The sequence below is a fragment of the Halichoerus grypus genome, chromosome 14, assembly GCF_964656455.1.
Source record: "Halichoerus grypus chromosome 14, mHalGry1.hap1.1, whole genome shotgun sequence".
Classification (NCBI taxonomy): Eukaryota; Metazoa; Chordata; class Mammalia; order Carnivora; family Phocidae; genus Halichoerus; species Halichoerus grypus.
The window spans coordinates 72389880-72412602 of NC_135725.1; the positions used below are offsets into that span (position 1 = coordinate 72389880).

The window sequence follows — 22723 nt, forward strand, 5'->3', positions numbered from 1 at the left end:
GAGGTGGCCAAATGCTTGAAGAGTTGCCAAGATTCCATTTCCCAAGGTCATGATGACAAAGTCCTGCTTGAGGGTTGACATTCCCTTGAACAAGCAGAGATGTTCAAGTGATGCTCCTAACTCTGAAGATAAAATTCCTCCAGGGCGTTTTAGATTTCTGTCTACACAACTTTTCTCCTAGAGCTATCCAGGATGCCTTTCCTGAGAACACTGGGCAGTGCATGAGAACACTCTGTGCCTCTTTCTAGCTTTGTCTGCCTTGAACTTAACCTAACTCCATAACTCCAAACCCTTCTGATTCACTTATTTCCAGTACTAGCCTTAAGCAATACCTGTGCCTATTACCTGCCTGGATTTATGCCCAACCTGGATCCCAACCACCAGCTACACAACCTGCCCCTGCCTCGTCCCACATCAGGAGCCCTGAGGTCCTGGCCAGGTTTCCATACAGTATGAGCTTAAAGAGAAGATAATTCAACAGCAAATAAAGGAATATGAGCTGATGAATCAGCACCAAAACACACTAAGTAAAATACCCACAGCTACCTGAACTTCTTGAATAAATACTATGAATGAGGAATTAGATAAAGCTCAAACAGAAAAAGCATGCATCTTGTTTTTCCTCAAGTATATTTTACTCAAAAATAAGAGCAAGTGAAATAAAGCGCTCCTAAGTAAAATAGTGACTTAAAATTTTGAAATTACCAAAAAATCCACTTTAATCAACTAATTTAATGTGTGTGTAAGAAAAATGGAGTCAAGTATTTTTCTTCTGTTCCATATAAGACCCATTCTTTATCAAATATTCCTTAAACTTGGAATAGTCATTAAAACTGAATTAGTCCTCCATGTGATTCCTTAGCCCTTAAGTCTCTTTGAAATAACATCACTCACTGTTCAATTGGTTTTTATAAAATGTGGATTATATATAACTTAGATACTGCACATTTCCCCCAAAGCAAATACTCAGAAAATAAACTGAATGAAGATGATTTTTCATCTTCAGAGACTCTCAAAGGTTAAAAAAAAAAAAAATTTCAAGTATGGGCAAACTGCAAACCAGGATGGTAAAGCCGTAAGGATCTGCCCAGGAAAGTCCTAATCTTTGCCCACCCATCCATGTTGCCGAGAAAAGCACTAGATGTGTCATCCAATGAGCCTGGCCTTACAATACACATAAGGACGTAAATACCTGGAGTTCTCCCACATTTAGCTTGAGCTTGTCAGACTAAATTAGCTCAATGTTCTTTGAACATTAAACAGCCAGAGCAAAGTTGAAAATAAAAAGTACAGAGTCACCGAATGAGAATGATTAGTGCAAACTGATTCTAAGTCCTCTATTTTTATTTTTTTACTTGAGTACAGTGGACAATGTTACATTAGTTTCGCGTGTACGACATAGTAATTCAACTTCTCTCTAGGTTCTGCTCTGCTCACAAGAGTAGCTACCATCGGGCACCACACAACGCTATTCCAGTATCATTGACTATATTCCCTATGCTGGACCTTTTATTCCCATGACTTACTCATTCCACAACTGGAAGCCCGTATCTCCCACCCACCCATCCCCTTTACTCACTTTGCCCATCCCCCCACCTCCTCCTCTCTGGCAACCATCAGTTTGTTCTCTGAATTTATAGGTCCGATTCTTTTGTTCATTTGTTTTTTAGATTCTGCTTCTGAGTGAAATCATATGGTACTTGTCTTAGTCTGACCAAGCCCTCTTTTAAGACAACGACCTGAAGGCCTGGAAAGCATGGGTACGATCAAAGGCCCACGGACACTGGTGACAAAACTGGCACTTGACTCCCGATCTCGCATCTGTCTCATTCAGTTTCAAATTTACTTTATGAATTTCCAATTTAAAATATATTTTTAAAAAAACTCTTCACACAGGGGCGCCTGGGTGGCTCAGTTGGTTAAGCGACTGCCTTCGGCTCAGGTCATGATCCTGGAGTCCCAGGATCGAGTCCCGCATCGGGCTCCCTGCCCAGCAGGGAGTCTGCTTCTCCCTCTGACCCTCCCCCATCTCATGCTCTCTCATTCTCTCTCTCAAATAAATAAATAAATAAAATATTAAAAAAAAAAAAAAAAAACCTCTTCACACAGCTTTAGAAAAAGTGACGGGAGAACCCTAAAAATCCTACTATGGCAAAATAAAAAAAAAATCCTCACAGTAATAATTCCTAATTCCATTATTGGAAACAAAAAAGCCACTGAGAAGCTATGAAACATCCACCCAATCACCTGGTCCTCACTCACCAAAACTTAATTTCCGTGTTTTACTTTCTTCCAAATTATGCGTAGTTACTAAATTGGTAACAACACTATATGAGTATTTTTTTTAATCCAACCAAAACTACATCTACATATCCAGGCAGAGCTTTATACAGTTCCTAAAGCAGAGCAAGCCACAAAATTGCTATAATATAAAACTGCTTCAAAACATACACCTACACCTACCTCCCAAAAATATCCTTTCTATTCCTACCTGAATTTTGTTAAGTGGGGGAAGGAAAGTCACAAATAGGAAGGCCGACTATGCATCACAAAAAATTGCCAACTCATCAGACCAAAAGGCCCGCCTTCCATCCGTCATTCACTTCTAGTACTCTATTTCGCTTCTATTACTCAATTCTTCCATGACTCTACAGTCCCATGTTCACACAACCCACCTCAGCCCTGCAGTTAACCCCTTCTCATTCTGCGGATCTAATCAAATGTCACTTCCCCAGGAAAACCCTGACTCACCCCAAAGTCAGATAAGGTTCTCCATTTAATCTGTTTTGAAACTCCCTGTTCTTCTTCCCTTCTAATACTCATATTTTGTAAGTATATATTTGAGTGATGATTTGGTCAGTATCCCCCTTCCCACCGGACTCCATGCTTCATGCCTCCAGTGATAATGACTACTTTATGTACCACTCCATTCCCAGCTACCAGCACAGGAACTGGTATTGTACATAATAAAGACATGTTGAATAGTGAATGGCCCTAATTCCACATAGAACAGCAACACACCAGATCACTGTTTTCAAAATTTCTGAGTTATGACCAGCATTTTTTAATGAAAATGAACAGACCATAATAGAAAACATAGGAACAAAAAATGTTATAGTTTTCTGTTTGTAGTTAAGCTGCATGAAACTTGTTTTATTCACTTATATAACCATTGCTAACCTTGGGGCACGGTCAAAAAAAAAAAAAAAAAAACATGTTGAAAGCCACTAAACCAGATATCCCAATACAACTCCTCCCAACTTCCCATTAAAATGCTCAAGAAGGTGCACCAAACAGCAAAGATCAGCAACGGTACTAGAAAGAGGTGGGGGGGAAGCCAAAATCAAGCCATTATTTCCACTACACTCTTTGAAAGATGGATATGCAGCACATTCTTAGACCACATAAATCTGAAAGATGCACACTGCATCTTTTGAACTTCAACAAGACAGATGCTCTGATGAATGTAGGAAAAGTCCTGAGTCTAACTCAGGAATGCATAAGATGCCATTGGCCGGATAAATATGAAGAAATCCCCCAACTACGCAGGAGATACCTTTCGAGCCAGCTAAAGCAAGGGGCCTGGTGCCACAAGAGCTAATGAGGGTCAAAACAGACACATACAAAATATAGTGGCAGATTTTATTACAGAATAGAAGACAAAAATCTGAAGTCTATACTTACAATTTCGGAGGTAAAACATGTATAAATTTAGGTATTAAATGTATAATGGAAATTGGGAAGGGGAAAGAAGGCAAGAATAATTAAGGCATACTAAATTCTTTGTGGTGCAGAGGAGTGGGATCAAAGTAATTTAGTTCTTTGACTTTGAGAACCAGAGAAACCCAGGTTTAGGAATGTATTTGGAAAACAAAGGCAATCACTTGTAAAATTGAAAACTAGACTTGACCACTTCAAAATACTATGGATGTACTGAACAAGGCACAGAAAGAGGAAAAAAAGGCAGGAAGCATATTAGATTGACCCATACAAAACCTGCCATTTTTATAGGTCAAGAGCAACCAACTACCAACAATTTCACATGACTGAATCTATCAACAATGAAAATAGTAAAAGCTAACGCATTCAGTGTGCCAAACATTTTTAAACCATTAATTCAGGATTTGTGTGTGTTTGTGTGTTGTTTCTTTACAAATAGAAATCTGTAGGCTTAAAGACATTATGTAATTTATGTAAGCCCATACGGCGAAATATTGATGGAAAAAGGCAAGCCAGTACTTTTTACTCAAGGCTATGGTACCTTTCATAACAAAGAGAAAACTTAAGGGTAAGAATGAGGTTCAAACATGTGGGTTGTAACAATAAACGTAAAAGCCATACGTTTCCTTTAAGAGGTATGCTAAAACAAAATCCAACTAACTGTTTATAGGCAGGGCACCTGGGTGGCTCAGTCAGTTAAGCGGCTGCCTTTGGCTCAGGTCATGATCTCAGGGCCCTGGGATCAAGCCCTGCATCGGGCTCCCTGCTCAGCGGGGAGCCTGCTTCTCCCTCTCTCTCTGCTGCTCCCCCTGCTTGTGCTCTCTCTCTCTGTCAAATAAATAAAATCCTTAAAATAAATAAATAAATGTTTATAGGCAAAAAAATATAAAATAAAAGGACACTGGAAGTTGAAAATCAGAAAGCACGAGTGAAGTCTTTTCAGACAAAGACAAAAAAGCAGATTGGCAATATTAATCTCAGGAAAAAAGTAGGGTGTGGTTCCGAATGCAGAGGATTATTTTACATTAATAAACACATAATAAAGGCCCAACAGGAATCTTTATTTAATATTACGCTGACACACAGAAAGTGCTATAAAGAAACTGACAAAAGCCCATTTGTAGACAGAGACTGAAGGACCATTATCAGTCTATGACAGAACCAGGGCAGAGAAAATGAGAATATTATTATAGTGGCTGAATTAATAAACCTATCTGTACTTGTCACGTAGAGAAAATCCTGCTCTTTTCAAGCATCACAACACAAAACCCGCAACTGACCAGAAAGACAAACTGTACAAACCTCACTTAGTTACTATGATAAAGGAAGTTTATGCAAAAGATTACATGTGTGCGATAAAGCAATAATCGGCCACATCATAGGGAACCACCAATAGCATTCCCGATGAAGTCAGGTATTAACAAGAATGTTTACTTTGCCTGTATTGTTTTACATTTTCACAGCATTTTTCTTGCACAAAACAGAATTTAAGCTAGGTCCATTAAAAACATTGCTACTTTTAGACTGAAAACTCCTTCTCCCTCAATGACTGGCAAAATTAGCAAAAATAATTCAAACTTGTTGGAATGAAGTACTATATATCAAAAATGCCAAAGCTGATCAATCTCCACCCTCACGCAGTTTCATCATTTAAAACAAATGACCTAATTTCAACTCAAGAAATGAGGCCCAGACTTTTGATTTTCCTCATCATTTTCCCCAAATTACCCCTTCCTTTTCTGTATCAAGGTCTCGTTTCCTCTTCCATCCTCCCAGTTTCACTGAACTAATTCAACTCATCTTTCCAGCCTCAGTATAAATACCACTTTCTCCAAAAAACTCTTCCCACCCTCCCAAAGCTGGTCTCCCTACTCCACTCTTCCAGGACACCCTGCTTTTCTCAATCATTCCAATCACACTGTGAGTTACTTGTTCAAGGCTGCCTCCTTCCCTAGATTGTAAATCCCAAGCACTCGAGACCACAGGTTATGCATTATAACATGCTCAGTATACTAATTTTTAATTCATAAAATGTCCTTTCAAAAGACTTTTTCTTCAGAAAATCTGAGTTCTACTATGTGCAAGGGACTGTACTAAGCATGGGGAAAAGAGCAGTAACTAAGAAAAATTTTAAAAATCACTTTCCCTTGTTTAAGAAGCCAAAAGTCAAAAGTCAAAAAACAATACAGTGGAGGGAAAAAAAAAAATCAGGCATGTCGGATAAACGGGAAAGGTCAATCTTAAATGTAGTCATTAGGGCAGGCTGCACTAACAAAGTGGCATTTGAATTGAGACCTAAAAATGGAAAGAGAGCAAGCATATGGATACCAGGGAACAGAGAACTCTAGGGAGAAGCCACAGTCCATGGCAAAGGCCTGGGAACCACAGTCTGCTGTGTAGATAAGCTCACCCATGGAGACTGTCCAGAGCAAGGCTGGAGCTCTGGGAACACCAGCACCGAAAGATGGCAGAGAAGCATACACCCTTAAAATAAAGAGAGAAGAAGCAAGCGGAGATGGGAACTAATTAAACATTGTGACTACCATGTTGTCACTGAAAATTAAGAATGGAATATTTTAATGGCAGGTATACTTAAGAAACAACACAGAATGCTACTGACTATTCAGGAAGATCAAATATTTGAAAAACTCCAAGAAATGATCCCAAAATGGAATGAGGAAGTTATTCTTGAAGGGCAGCACTATGGCTGAGTCTCCTATACTTTCCAAATTCTAAAATGAGCACGTACTGTTTTTATTATCAAATGGAAAAGAGTGTAATTTTAAAGAATCATAATGGCCTAGAGAGAAAACGACTAAGAACAGATTTATCCTTGTTCTAGCTCACATGCAGGAAGCCATGCCAATGTAATTATACAAAATGGAAATACACAATTAGAAAAGTTTTTAAAAAAAAAAAAAAAAACCAAGTAAACAGCAAAGTTATACTGTATCCTACTTTTACCTTCATCAGGCAATGGAAGCTTACATGTACTAGACCAGATTTTATAAATCCCCACAACAAACCTGTTGGGGTTCCTACATCTGGTCTTTACGCTAATGGGGTTTCCAGAGTTTTGCTAAGTTTCTCAGCTTCTCTTTTATTGTAGCAATGACAGTAATAGGACTTTCACTGCTGTTAGTCCTGCAGTAAATTAAAACTATATTTTGCAACTCCTCTCAGCCCCCAAACCACCACTAGCCTTCTAATTAGTTTCAGAATTGTCTTTTCGTTTGCCGGAATGGATTGTTTCAGGAGCTTTCATGCACCCAAAGGAACATCAAGCTGGAACTCCATCCTCTTTGTATCATCCCAGGACCACCTCATCAAGAAAAGCCATCGTGGGTGCTCAGTGAATGTGTGACAGCCTATAAGACTATTTCAGTCACCTGCTAGAAAGAAAAACAGCCTAAAGAATCAAAATACATCTTGTCCTTGTTAAAACACCAAGTATATTGAGGGTGAGGGTCCCTTTCACAATGTGTATGTACATCAAATCACATTTTACACTAAATACCTTACCGTTTTATTTGTCAATTATACTTCAATAAAGCTGGAGGGGAATTTTTATATTTTTATTTTTTTTTTTTTTTTTTTTTTTTTTTTTTTTTTTTTTTAAAGATTTTATTTATTTTCTTGACAGAGAGAGACATAGCGAGAGCAGGAACACAAGCAGGGGGAGTGGGAGAGGGAGAAGCAGGCTTCCCGCAGAGCAGGGAGCCCGATGTGGGACTCGATCCCAGGACCCTGGGATCATGACCTGAGCCGAAGGCAGACGCTTAACGACTGAGCCACCCAGGCGCCCAATTTTTATATTTTTATATTAAAAAAATATATATACCACTCTTCTCACTCTAAAAGTGCTCTTCAGCTTATCCTGTAAATTTCACTGGTATTTACTCTGTAATATAACAATTACTCCCCAATACTGCCAAGCTCTGACCTCTCAGCCAAGCTTCAAATTCAAATTCCAGCCACCAGCTGAAAATCTCTGCCTAAAACCAACATGCCTCACTGGAAGAATTCTTATACTGTCATGTCCCATCTGCTAATGGCATCGACATGCCCTTTTCTTTGTTTGGTCCCCAATGGCTCTGCCTATTGGCACTGCAAGACTGACCCGAAGCATTACCTAACTCTGCCACAAACCCTAACCGGTCACTCACCCGCAGCGCCTGCGCCTTCTACGCTTCCATGTGGAATGAGCTTCTCAGCCAAACTGCACGGAGGCCAGAATCCTGCTGCAAATCCTTCCTCACCTCCAAGGCAGAGTTGCTCTCTCCATCCTCAGATGTTCAGATGGCACTCTGTTAAAATATTTATCACTGTCTGCCCGATCTCAGGCATTTATTTCCATGGCTTTCCATGTTTATGAGCTACTTGAGAGCAGCGACCATACTTTCTTGGTGGCTTTATTATTATTATTTTATTTTAGTGTCCTGAGCCAAGCATAAGGACTTCACCACAGAAGTGCTCCAAGATTTCGGCCGCATGAAACTGAACTGACTGGGGCTCAGAGAAAGTGACAAGGGAACCAGATTCTGCCGAATTTGGAAGTCAGTTATCCTGCCCTAGCCTTTGAACTTTTAGGTCTCCGTGTCTACTCCAAGGACAGCAAGCAGTTCTGTATGGAACTACAATAAATACTGAGTACAGAATGAATGCCTCATTTTCTGGACAGGACAATAACCCCTCTTCCAACAAATCACAGCCCAAGATGGCAAAGCGGCCCCTTCACAAAAGGCAATTCTGTTTCAGCTGTGAGTCTCCCTTAGCGAGAGCCCTCCACCTTACCGTCTGATTATGGCCTTGGAAGAGGGCTCCTCGCTTAAAACTCGCACCATGAAACCTGCCTGGAATAAGGAACTCCACCTATCTTCTCTGTTGGAGAGCTGGACGGGCCTACCCCAGACGCCTTGTTTTCCACCTAACAAAAGGTTCGCAGATGCCAAACACGTGCTCCGAAAGGCCCCTCCTCCCCTCACCCGAGACCCAGATGAAGCACAGTCCTTGTGAGAATAACATTCTCTGCAATGATATTTGTTGTCTCGGTTGTCACACAGCTGGAAATAGTTTTCTTGTTCCCTGTTCATAACAGCCAGACATTCATCTCTCTCTGATAGAAACCTCACTGAGTAATACCATACTGCACCGATTCAAGAAGTCCCATTTATATGTGTGCGTGGAGGTCTGTTTCTGAAGATTCACATGCTCCTGGGACTTCAAAGGTCTGAGCCACCGTGGCAGCCTTCCTAACAGACTCTCTAGAACAGAGCCAGGAGCGAGTGTGTGCACCCACAGACACACATACACACAGGTCCTTGGGTATCTATAAACAGACCTGCACGCACACATGGAAATATCTACATACACAAACAAGTTTGTAGATCTGTACGAGAAGTACAAGTATGGAAGGCTATGTAACAAATTGCTGACAAAGGAGCTACATCACATGCTTAAGGTTAAAGGGGCTGAGGGAGGTTATTACATTTACTTTAGACACCTCTATATTGTTTGAATCATTACAAAATCCACATCTTTTTATAAATGAATGCAGCTACCTTCTTCTGGTTAGAACACTTTCTACTGTGTTCATTCCCCAGTGATCTAAACAAGATAAACTGAAACAGCAAAGTACAGAGATAGTGTGGCCTCAAAATAACTGACTCCCCAATGAACACTAGATTTGAATTATTCTAGTAAATCATAAACTGAATATAGAAACTCAAACACAAGTTGGGTCAAAATTAAGAATATCCAAAATGAGGGCGCCTGGGTGGCTCAGTGGGTTAAGCGTCTGCCTTTGGCTCAGGTCATGATCTCAGGGTCCTGGGATCGAGCCCCATGTCAGGCTCCCTACTCAGCGGGGAGTCTGCTTCTGCCTCTCCCTCTGCCCTCCCCCCTGCTCATGCTCTCTCTCAAATAAATAAAATCTCTCAAAAACATAAAAATATTGAAATTGAGATGGAAGCAAGCCAAGGTTACAGGTAAGACACAGCTAGAGCTGTCTCTAGATCTGACACAAACAGGTAAATCTCGGCAAAACATTTCAAGTTTATCAAATGACAATGAGAATACCAGGCTCTGTCTCCTTCTCCTGTTTATGAGGGAAAGGCTAACTTACCTGAAGCCACTGAGACTCAAATGGAAGAGTAATTCAATAAGCATGCTCCGTATTTGAAGCATTTCAAAAGAACTTCCATTAAAATAATATGATAGAAGGGGCACCTGGGTGGCTCAGTTGTTAAGCGTCTGCCTTCGGCTCAGGTCATGATCCCAGGGTCCTAGGATTGAGCCCCACATCAGGTTCCCTGCTCAGCAGGAAGCCTGCTTCTTCCTCTCCCATTCCCCCTGCTTGTGTTCCTGCTCTCGCTATCTCTCTCTGTCAAATAGATAAATTAAAAAAAAAAAAATCTTTAAAAAAAAAAAATGATAGAACTCCCTGAAAAGATGAAAAAACATCCTTGTTTTCTGTTTCCCAGTATATGGTAGGTGTGCAACAAATATCTATAGACCACTGAACAAATGAAAGATTAAGGAACAAGTAAATGAAAACTAGAATTAGCAAGCAGATGTCAGGTCTTATTCCCATTTTACAGATGCAAAAAGAGAGAAATATTGACTTACCCAAATACAAAGCCTTTTGATTCCCTCTATCTTGATCCCTTTTTTCTCTTTTAGGTTCCTTGATTTATCTCCTAGGGTCCTTCCAAATCCTAACCCTTCAGCAGTCTTCCCTGACCCTGACCACCACCACGCCCCTGAAGGTAAGGTGTTTCTGCTTGGTGTTCCCATACTGCCACGGGCTCATCTCGCTCATCACACTTGCTACACTGAATCACTTGTTACACCAATCTGTTAACATGTCTGCACCTCCTGGAGGAGAGCAGTCCTGTCTGGACTCCTAGCACAATGCTTATTATACAGCAGGCAGTCACTTGAGTGCTGCTAGGGTTGAAGAGAACTTGTCTCCTCTGCCCCTGAATCATTTCTCCTTCCAAAGAGCCAGGAATATCCTTCTGTTAGGGCAGAATTTCAGAGTGAAGGCAGCTTAAAGATTGGTCAAGGAGAAACACTTAAACACAGAGAAAGAAAACTGAGGACGGATTTACATGAAATCGAATCTAGTCCATTGTTTTGATATTTAAGAAAATGGATAAAGGGAAACTTGCCACAAAGAAATGGTTCACAGTAGCACTCTCTACGGTAGTAAGTCCTAAACCTTCATAAGCATAGGCACCTCTGATGGTTATAATGAACAAAATTCGCTTTAACGGTTTCAACCCCCAAAGAGACCCATGACCAGGTGTTATGGGTCAAACTATCTTTTTTAGAGAAAGAGGTTGGTTTTGAAATTCTTTTCTCTTATCTCCATATTAAATACAACAAACACAGCCTGATCTAGCTCATTCAGGCCTGTACATGTTTGTTTCAGCACTGGACTAAAGTTAAGAGTCTGCCCTGTCATTTCTAGCACTTTTTCCAAAACAGTACTATAAAAATAAAAAAATTATAACCTAGACCCATGCACACAGTACAGCAGTCCTCTTTCATCTCTGAAAGAAATTTGAATTTTACATGAACTTCAAGGTTAAAGTCTCTATAGCACCGATCGGATGACAGGAGCTAACATCAAAGTATTAGGACAATCTTCTTTGCCCAATCTCCATAAGTCAGTAACAACAATGCTACTGTGAAATCATACCAACCTGCAGGAAAAAATGTCAGGGCATTTAAATAAAATCACAATCACCACCACCCTCTCTTACCTCCCTCCCTAAAAACCAAAGAAACAAAAAAAAAGTATCCTTCTAAGAAACAAGAGTATACTAACCCTGGGCTCCTTCAAATTAACTAATTAAACATGTCAAACCCAAGTTCCCTTGCAAAAGATAAAACTGGTGGGAGGATCCTTCATTCAAATTGTACTCAGAAGATAGTAAAAAGCCCCTGACCTAATCTTTTATTAAGGCTCCTGGGTAGCCCAGCATCTCGATTCAAGGCAATTAGAAGCCTTAGCCAGACCAGCTCCACCTGTGACCTACAGCTGAAAAGCCGTCCACGCCCACCTGCGACACGGAGGCACCGTGGTAAGAGAAGAAACCGACAGAGCAGCCAAATGCCTCTCTCTCAGATGGACCCCACAGAGATTCTTCCTATCTGAGAGGTTATAAACTAGACACCTTAGCTCTAGAGATTCAGGGAGGAAAAAAAGCAGATGATCGGAAAGGAGGTTCTTAAAGAAGTATTCATCTACACCATTAAGCTACTTCTATTGGAATTACAATTAAAGGATTTTCAGGGTTGGGTCAGCCCTCGCTGCAGTACCCAAAGTAGTGCTCTCTCCCCAACCTCCTCCCTGGATCATTTCCTCCTCCCCTTTACAAAGGCATTAGCCCCATTTCAAAACTAGTAATAATTCTTTCTCTTCTGTACGACAAATATTCAACCGCTGTAGTTAAATACTATGTATAAGATAAACAGGGTCAAGAATGCTGGTTGCCATCCGAGTCATGTTTAAATTAGCATTAACTCACAGGCCCTTCCCTAAACAAAACAAAAGGCTTTCTTGGTCAGCTCTGTGCCTGGCGAGTGATTTTAACTCACAGGCTCAAAAGGCCTCACAAGCATCATTAATTTCTGCTCAATGAAATTTCTCAAAAGACCACTATCAGTTTGGGAGGACCGTGGAGGAGGAAACTATGTGTCGTTTATCACTTTTATATAATCTGGATGAGCTGGTAGCAGTGCCCTAACATTCACTGGCCATGAATTACAACGAAATGTAAAGGAATCAAAGCTCGGTCCTTTCACACATTTCACCCCTCACGATGCCCCAATAGGCATTACCATTGTCTTCCTGCATTTTGGGGGTTAATACTTAGCCCTTCCCAACCCCACATAGCACAACTTCTTAAAATAACATCCCAGGTCCCCCCTAATTTACCGCCTGGTCCCTTTCCAGCCTTCATTACCCCAACTACATCTTCATTCTCCACCATTAATCTTTTAAGAGACGCATCATTTTCACCCTTCAAGGCCCTTCTGTGAAGTCTTCCCCAGAGTCAGAAGTTCATTTTCCATTCCCGAGCATGCCAAGGGTTCTTGGATTCTACAGCTGACACCTAGTTATGCCATCCAGCTACTATGTACTGAACTTAGCTGCATGTTTTCCCTCTGCACTGCCGCTCTTTTTAGCATCTTTGTGTCCGCCTCTATAGGAGGAATTCAGTAATTGCTTAATTACGATTTTCTCCTTTTCTCCCAACCTTCTAAGATATCCATAGTTCTCCACGAGATACCTACGTAATAACACAATAGGGATTTGGGAGGGAGGGGGTAACATGATATGTAAAAACAAGAAACCAAGTAGTATGAGGCTGAGTTAACAAGGCCAGAGCAAACTTTGAGACTTTAAACCAAAAGCTATGTTCCCAGTTTTATTACATCACACTTCACTTTTAAAATAAATCATGCTCCTCAAGTGTGTATGCATATGGGTACCAAAAAAACTAAAGGAAGACCAGCCACACATTAAGCACAGATATTAAAATCTTGACCTCAAACTAAATTTTAAGTCTTGTTATTTGCTGAACACTTGGAGCTTCCCAGTGAAAATGATACAGTGTATTCTGCCCAGATTGCAACTTTCCTTACTTAGCATTTGAAATAAGATTCTTGGCCCTAAAAATCACTAACTTCAGGCTGAGTGTCATTATGTATCAAAAAGACTTAGCAAGTAAGAGTTTTACTTTCTTTGAATTTCCCAGTCTAATAGAACCAATTCAGTAAAGCCTTGAAAATCTATGGTATAATTTTTTTTAAATGAAATTTCTGTTTGGTAAATATTAGCTTCAAACAAAAATAGAAGTTTCCAAACATAAGCTGTTGAAAGGGCTGCCCTTCCCATCTCTGTATTTTTCCCCATCATTTACAGGGATACTGAGATCCTCTGAGTGCCCACAGCACTGGGCAGCTGCTGAGCCTGAGAGACACTGATGCAAATGGGAAGTTGGTCAGGTCCCACGACAGAGGTTACCCCCACTCCACATCACTTTCAAGGCTAAACAAGTTCATTCACTGTAATAGAATGGAAGATTAAGGGGGTGTGAGGAGTATTATTGATGCCCTTGTGGAGGAGGAAATAAAAAATAAAGGAAAATCAACCCCCAGGTCAAGGTTCTTCCTCTACCCCCCCCCCCCAGGCATCTCCTACTGCAAGTTTTTTTTTCTACCTTTGACCCTCTTGCCCTCTCACTTCCCTTCTGGAATAACCCATTCACACTTTACTCTCTTCCTACTGTTCTACCATGGGATAACCAACCGCTAGGTTCTAATTACCTGGGGGAGCTGGAAAGAACAGCAAAGATCATTAAATCCATCCATTTTCCAGATGAGTACCTCGAGATGAAAACAAGCTGACCTGACTGGCTAAGGTGGGACCGCTAGGGGACGTGGTGAGCATACGGACTCAGATTATAACAACCCACTCTTCATTCTAGCCCCTGCCTTCCCCCTACGCACTGTTACTTAGCTTCTTTATCCTCAAATTAAACGGTGTCAAGTAAAATACGGCCTTAACATACTTACAGTGCTAATCGTTATTCACAGTTTTGCATCTGAGGCAAATTTCTCACTCCTACCAGATTTAGAGAACCAAGGACAGAAACAACTAGATGGTAGAGTGAGTGAGTGAGTGAGTGAGTGTGTGTGTGTGTGTGTATGCAATTTAGTTCAGTCCAAACAGTTATAACTCCAGTAAACACCCTTTTTCCTTAGGGCTTACTCTTCTATTTGACAAGTGAATCGCTTCTTAGGAGAACTTAGAAGGTTTCCCAGTGCAGTCTCCCTTTAACCAGAATCGCAGGCTTTGAGTCACAGACCACTGGCTTCACAGTTATGCTTACGCTGGGCAAACAACACTTATGCAAATAGGTGAAAAACAAGGACTGTTAGAGCCTGAAGGAATAGAGGATTTTATCCTAATAACTGCAGTTACAGGTTTCCGATATTCAGATTTGCAAATATGCACCTATTCCAATGGGAATCAGTGAAACTTTAACAAGCAAGCCCTCGCTGAAAACCCACATTTACGAAAAATCCAGAGATTTCAACAAACAAGAAAAGAAAGAGAAGTAGCGACAGAGAGCAACAATCTCAGGCCCCAGACCGAAGGCAGCAACAAGTCCTGGATGCCGTCATCCCTTACAAATCAAAGGCCAAATGGCAGCAAAGAAAAAACAAGAATAAAATTTAAATCCATTCATAACAAACTAGTCCTACACAAACCAAACGAGCCTGTCGGTTTCAAAACTACCAACTCTAAGCCAGGTCCCTCCCTTGCCTTCAATTTCCCAGTTACTTGCTAAGCGTGTTTGTTAGGCGGCTGCACACAAACTAAGCTGAAAGTCCGCAGCTCGGGAGAGACTAAGGAGTCGTCCGTGAGAAGCAAGTGGTGCGGGAGCTCCGCGCTACGGGGCGCGGGGAACCCTGGCGTTCCACGTCCACCCGGACCCGGCTTTGGGGTAATTTCGAGCCCCCCACCCCCTGCAAGCCTTCTCGCGCTCCCACCCAGACCCAGGTAACCCGAGGCCACCTACGTGTCACTTGGGCGGGTCCGGGCCGCAGACGCCGCACAAAGCGCGGGCCCCGGGGCGCACTGACCTGGCCGGGGGACGGAAGGGCCGGCGGCCCAGGCGGCTGCGGCAACTTCCCTCCCGGGGCTCGGTCAACTGGTTGGCGGCGGAGGCCACGAGAGCCTCGCCTCCTGCAGGCCAGCTCGCAAGCGCGCACGCCCACCCACAGCCGACACAGGCGAGCGCGCGCGCGCGCACACTTACACTCGCTCGCACACTCGCACGCACAGCCACAAAGCCTGTCTGCCCCGGGACAGTGCGAGCCGAGCGCGCCGTGCGGCGGCGCAAGCGACGCGGCGGCCACTGGCTCCGCGCCCAGGGGGCGCCGTCCCCCCGCCCCGCGCCGCGCCCGCCCCTTTACCTGCGCCCGCCGCTGCCCTCCGGCTGGCCTCCCGCAGCGCGCTCGCTCCCCGCGCCCGGCCCTCCGCCCGCCCCCTCGGCGGTCTCCTGGAACGGGGCCGCCCCCTGCGCCCACCCCCCCGCCCCGGGGAAGCCGGGGAGGGCTCCGCGGCGCCGGCGTCCAGGCCGCCCAAGATCCGGGCAGCGCTCCGCAGCGGGCGGGGGAGTCGCAACCCGGGGAGCGCCAGCCGCCGCTCGGGCCGCCTGCTCGCGCTTTGGCGCGCTGGCCGGGGCGGCGGGGGAGGGGGCGCCGGGGGAGGGCCGGAGCCGCGGCGCGGACGCCAGCCTCCTTTCTTTCTTCCTCCGCCTTCTTTTCTGCCGGCTCCACGTAGCACAAGTCGGCAAGTCCCGCACCCCCGACTCCCTCCCCCTGGCTCGTTCCTCACCTGGTGTGACGCCCCCAGGAGCCCCGACCCTCGGCGCGCCCCCTCCCCCATTCATTGCCACCTCCCCGCCCCGACGGCTGGGCGGGGGCGGAGGGGCACCTAAGCCTCCCGTCACTATCTTACCGCCCCCCTCCCCACCTCCGCAGCCCCGTGTGACCCACCCGCGGAGACCCGCGGCCGCCGGCTTGGATGCTTACCCCTCCCGCGCTCACCTCAGCGCCCGCCAGCTTGCTGGGCTGGGTGGGCTCCCCCACACGGTGCATTTTCATTTTGTCGCTCTACTCGTCCCCCTCGAAAAGCTCTGGAAAACATCGCGGGCCCGCAAAACCCCTGAAGTCGGGCCTTTCTCGTAGTTCAGTTTCTCAACTTCGCAGAAGACACCAAGTTTCTCCCAGCACAGCCTCTAACTGGAGGCTGCAAAGAAACCAAGAGTTGACTTTTCTGCTAGAAGGGTGCACACGTCTCTGTTTCTGAGTTGTCCATTGACTCGGTCTGCAGACCAAAACAAGCGTGACTGTGCTCCCTTAGTTCTCCACAGCCAGGGTTACACGTTTCTCTTCCGCTTTCCCAGTGAAACTTTGCAAGTGCAAACTATCAGTTTTAGGAGAGTAATCAAGGGCGGGGAATGCACACCTGGAGGTGTGGGCGGGAGCGGCGCCGGACTAAGGTCTGGGGATCGTTCTTGGGAAAAGTGGCAGCCACAGAGGATCGCCCAGGTCCTATAACAACACCCGGTCCATCGGGGGCTTTCCAGCCGCGCCACCTCCCAGCCACCTCCCGCTTCCCACCCTTGGCTTCCCAGGATTTCCGGAGTTTGGGCAATTCTCGGCCTCTCGCTCCGGGGCTAAAGCCGCCACGCATCAGAAGGAGCTGGTTAGGGGTAAAAGCTGAGAGCGCTCTTGCCTTTGAAAGGGCACATAAGAGACCGGGACAGCAGTGAGGCAGGGGGACTCGCTCGGCAGGACGGATAGCTAGGTCTGAGGAAGAAACGCAGAACAGCGATGGGGCGGGGGCTGCTTTGATGGTAGTCGCTCGGTAATCTCGGGCTTTCAGAAAGGAGAGGTCCCTTTAAACCTCAGTGGGCGGGGAGGGGAAGACTTCTCGTAAAGGACACTTTTCGAGATACCAGTTAGGTGTGCTTATTAACAGAACATGACCAGCTGCCCGCGACTGCTTAGAACCTTGACTGTGTTGGCCTATGGTTTTCACAGGATGCTCAGGGCTAAGACCTGTCCGCTAGTCAATTACTATCTAAAGCGGTTTCTTTTTTAAGATAATCTTTCAAATCCTCCTCTTTTAAAAAAAAAAAAAAAAAAAGTTGTTTTTTTTAAGGAATCTCTACACCCAGTGTGAGGTTCGAACCTACAACCCGGAGGTAAGTCCCAGGCTCTACGGACTGAGCCAGCCAAGCTCCCCCTTTCTAAAAAATCAAACATTCCACTTTCTCTCCTTTCCTACCAATTTATGGTTTATTTTACAATAATCCACTTAGAATGTGAAAAATTAAAAATGTTAATACATGCACGGTGCCAATAAGTTCATGTACAGTACAGAAATGCATGTACACACTCTTCTCAAATAATGAGAGGTGTTGACCTTAAACTCTAAAAAAATATATTGGGCAAATAGGAAAATATTCACTATAAAGTCTAATACAAAGTATATATTGATAAGAGAAGAATACATGCTGAAAGGGTTTTGTTTTCAACCACAGCTCTACACAACTCAGAAAATCACTTAGCTAGGTTTCTCAATGCCAAAACTTCAATATCTAGTGAAAAGAATGTTTTACATTTTTATTTAAAATAATTGAAGTATTAATTTTATCAATAAACATTATTAGATTATTTAATTTAAAAAGTATTTCAATGTTTAGCCCCTCTTCATAAGTCAAAGTGTAAAGGAGTTTCTTGCCTACCACTTCCCCTTGAATATTTTTGAATATATTGATTTTATCTCTTACCATCTTAAGGAATATTGCTGCTCGTGCCTTCATTATATATTAACTGCCTTAATATATAACTGCCTACTCTGTGGTCCTGACGTCAGATGGGGAGTTCTGTCCACACAAGACATATGTACTCAAGAGTTCTAAGTTATTTGCTGTACAACACTTTATTTTCTCTTTATTTGGTCTCCTGTGGTCTAAGATGAAATGGAGAACAAAATTCAAGGTCAGCCTGGACAGACCTGTCTTTCTGACAAGTGTAGACCTGTCTGAATGAGACTGCTCTGCAACCAGCTTTAGGACAATAACTTTCAAATCCAATGTAGGTTGTATGCCCAGCGTAAAAGGAGCGAGAACATGAAATCCAAGACAGAATTCAGCTCAGCACAGAAATTAATTCATCAAAACAAGTACTGTGTTCCTAATGAGCCAGTGTTCTCCTCTGTAAAATGGGATAATAATACAAGCATAGTCTATTTTATTGGGTTCTGAGCTGTCTTTATCAAAGTAAGGTAATAGACTTGAACAGTCTTCTTAAAACATTGAAACAGAGGGGCACCTGGGTGGCTCAGATGGTTAAGCGTCTGCCTTCGGCTCAGGTCATGATCCCAGGGTCCTGGGATTGAGCCCTGCATCGGGCTCCTTGCTCAGCAGGAAGCCTGCTTCTCCCTCTCCTTCTACTGCTCCCCTTGCTTGTGCTCTCTCGCTCTCTCTGTCAAATAAATAAATAAAATCTTAAAACAAAAAGCATTGAAACGGATGCTATTGTTTCAGTAAAGATGAAGGATGCCGTGATACACTTTCTTCAATGTTTTTACCTGCCTGTGGCCCTCTTCCATTCAGGCCATTGCCTTTCCTGGATAGTCATCCAAATGCTTTCTGCTGTAACCTTTCTCTCTTACCCTCTGCCAAGCAGTGTTTCTCTAGATTTGTTTCTTCAAATGACTTCAGCAGAGCCGAAGACTCAAAGACAGCTGGTGCTATCAAATGTGAGAAAAAAAATATTTTCAGCAAAATGAAGAGAATTTTAATGAGGAGTATTTCAAGTACAGTTTCCATTATCATCTCAAAGGATACTATAGACTTTGTTAGATTACCGATGTTCTTTAGTGAGTGGTCCAAGAGCTATGACTGACGAAGCACTTAGGATGGACAAGTTGGCTGTCGCTGTGTTAGGCTCTATCATTTGTTCAGAAAGGGATTGCTGGTCATACCAGTTCTCTGCCTTCCCATGTTCCCTTTCGTCTGGCAAAAAGCCTTTGAAATTTTCTATGAGAGTAATCAAAACTATCAACAGAAAGATCTGTTGGAAACTTTCCCCCTGGTCTGTTAATGTAGAGACTGGTTCAAAAAATACGTTTTGGTGAAACAATACCCCGAGAGAATACAACCTGCTGGGAAAGTTCTTCAGGTGCCTCTGGGGCATAGGTTTCTTCCTTCTTTACATAGGGCATGTGTGCCTCTCTGGTGTTTTTCCTTTGGCTAGAAGGAAATCATTCTCCTTAGGAAACCTTTCTATTTTAAAAGGCCAGCGGCAGAGTGGGTGAGGCAGCCCAATTTAGTTTAAAAAAAAAAAAAAAAAAAACCCTCTTGATGGTAGAAATAGCTTGAGGAGACTCCAAGAAGGGGGAGGAGACCTTGGGATTGTGTGCACAGCAGCCCTGTGGGAGGGCTACCTGGCAATGAAATGAAAACCCTCAATGGAGTGTCTCTGTGCTCACCTGCTTCTCATCACATCACATTTCTGCACAAATCATCTGGCCAGTCTGCAGCAGATAAAGGACTAGCAAGTTCTTTCCTGTAGTCTTCCTTACCCAAGTGAAAAGGCTTTGATAGAAAACAAACGGAGAAAAAAACAAAAATGAAGAAGAAAAAAACATGTGTCACGTGTATAATATTAGAGCTAACAAGAGACCTGTATACAAAGGAATCATAGAAAGGGTCATAAAAATCAAACAAAAATGGTAAATTGCTAGTAAAATGGATAGTGGAGAAAAAAAAGAAAAACGAGACTATGAATGAGATTATAATTATAGTTTCAGTAGAATTTTTTAATACTAAGAGAATAGTATAGTCATATATCCTTTCTGAACATTAAAAACTTAGGTAAAATAAATACTTCTTAGCAAAATATAAATTACAAAAACTATTGATTCAAAAAATTTAGAACATGAATATATCTATAACCATTAAATAAACTGAATTCCCATTTCTAAATCTACCTGCAAGAAAGCTCAAAGATTTAGTGGGAAAGATTTATGAAATCTTCATAGACAACCTCTATTCAAATGGTTTCAAAGATTAGAAAAAGAAGGAAAGCATCTTGATGATTTTATGAGCTAATAAAATCTTGATACCAAAATCAGAAAAAAAACATAAAAAGGAAAATTATTAGACAAATCTCAAAAGGCATTAAAAAATGTTATTTTTACATACAATGTTATCAAACCCAGTTCAGCAATGGATTTTAAAAATATACTTCATCAGGTTAACACCATAATGTAAGGATGATTTAATATGAGAAAATATAAAGTAATTTGCCATTCATTTATTGTTTTTAATCTTAGCAAACTAGGAAAGGAAGGAATTTCCTGAATACAATAAAGAGTTGCTACCAACAACCTAATTCTAAAAACAGTATTCTTAATTTTAATTCATTAAACATTTTTCTATTAAAGTTAGCAACAAAACAAGGATAGATTTACCATTTTATCATTTATTCAACATTGTACTGAAGCCCCTTGCTAAAAACACACACACAGAGAAATGAGAAGCTATAAGGGTCAGAAAACAAGAAAATATGATTTATAGATGATGTTGTTGTCTGCTAAGAAATTCAAGCAAATCTAATAAAGTAATAGAACAAATAAGAGAGTTTAGCAACATTGTTGAATAAAAGATCAATATACAAAGAAACCACAACCCATTAGAGATTATAAATTCTTAAAGGTCTCACTCATAATAGCAACCAATCTTTATTATAATTGATTAAAAACTCATAGAAAGGTAGAGTATGTGTGGAGAAAATATAAAGTTTCGTTGAAATACAGAGAAAGGCCTAAATAAATGGAGAGATACATCATGTTCATGGATAAGAAAACTCCTTGACCACAAAGCAATCTACTCCAAATTGTAATATAGGCTCTTTCGTAGACCTTGACAAAGTGATTCCAAAATTCATGTGGAATCAGAAGAGGCCAAGAATGACTAAGACAATTCTGAAGAAGCAGAGAGAGGAAAAATTTTCCCTTCAGATATCAAAAGCTTCATACTGTAATAATGTGGTGTTGGTGCAGTGATTGGTAAATAATCTAATGAACAAGAAAAGCAGGTTCAGAAACAGAACCACATAGACCTGCAGGGTCTATTATGTCATTCAATAATCTAATGAAAGAGAATTGTAGGTTCAGAAACAACCATTCATATAAATGACAAATAAGTCAATGCAAATTGGTAAATCAAAGATGATCTGTTTAATTAATGATGCTGAGATAATTAGCACTCTCTTTATATATTTTTAAAAATGGGATCCCTACCTCACACTGTAAACAAAAGTAAGTTCTTAATGATTTTAAAAACAAGGCAACACCTCCAGATTTTTAGGATATCTTCATCATTTCAGGGTACAGAAGAATTTCTTACACAAGGCACAAAAAGCACAAACCATAAAAAGAGTCTTCTCTTTTCTTTCAAAAAAACACATGACTGATTCTAATATGCTGGATTCTTATGAGTTCTGGTAGTTGATATGATGTCTGCTTCAAGCCCTGCAATGAGTATTCTAAGGGATATGAACAGCACTGTGTCACCCTGAGCAAAAGTGGGGCACAGGGTTTTCCTAAGTCATGTGTATTTTGTTGTCTCTGTTGTTTTGATTTCATAATCTACTATACCTTCTAGAGCAAGGTGAAAGCAGCAGTACTAGAGGTAGAAGAGGCTCTGAAACATTTTTGGATGTAGATCCCTTTCAGAACCTAATCAAAGCTATGAAACTTCTCTACAGATAAATGTAGAGTATCTATCTTGTAGCAGAGGCCTCTGACTACAATAATATGCTTTCTTGCCTTCTTGGGTACCAGCTAAACTAGATTTCCCAGCTACTCTTACAGGTAGTTGAGGCCACATAGCTGAGTTCTCTCCAGTAGAATCTGAGCATAAGTGACTTTTGCCTGGTCTAGGACTACCTATAAAATTCTCTTACATGTGCTTCCTTATGGTCTTTGTCCCTTTTGGTTGACTGGGATGGTGATGCCCACACCAACCTTGGAGCCATGGGTTGAAGATGACTGGCAGCCATAAGTCCTGACACCTTAGTGTCCATATGAAGCAGAGCCTATCTACTGATGTGAACACCCTCTATGGACTTCTACCTGAAAAAGATATTTCTTGTTCTTTGAACCAATAAATTTTAGGAATCTATCAGTTAACTTGGCTTAACTAATATATATACTCACATACATTTTGACTGTTATCTCAGCAGGTCAATGACACCTATGGATTGATCTAAGAAAAGGAGAAATTCTGATGTACTGCCTTCTGGAGTGGGCACCCATCAAAAGTGGGCAAGTTAGAGATGTTACACGTTTGCGCAAAGTCTGCTTGATTAAGCACTGATTACATTTAACTGAATGGCT

General features: G+C 42.2%; 1 protein-coding gene and 1 long non-coding RNA gene across 7 annotated transcripts in view; both read right to left on the reverse strand.

Annotated features, from left to right (window-relative positions):
* The window catches only part of LPAR1 (lysophosphatidic acid receptor 1), a 133695-nt gene extending 116998 nt beyond the window's left edge, over positions 1 to 16697 (reverse strand). The window contains exon 1 of one of the 6 annotated variants that reach the window (XM_078061591.1): positions 16354 to 16697. The gene's annotated coding sequence lies outside the window, so the exon portion shown is untranslated. Of the gene's footprint in view, positions 1 to 7886; positions 8393 to 15320; positions 15584 to 15717; positions 15797 to 16338 lie in introns of those variants that run through there. The other 5 variants (XM_078061593.1, XM_078061589.1, XM_078061590.1 and 2 more) reach the window with 5 other exon arrangements.
* A 2054-nt stretch (positions 16698 to 18751) lies between these two features.
* On the reverse strand, positions 18752 to 20067 carry LOC144379977 (uncharacterized). Its single transcript, XR_013443594.1, has 3 exons — positions 19811 to 20067; positions 18908 to 19069; positions 18752 to 18801 (listed from the first exon to the last, which is right to left on the reverse strand). It is a non-coding gene; the product is annotated as an uncharacterized LOC144379977 (long non-coding RNA).
* Positions 20068 to 22723: the final 2656 nt, after the last annotated feature.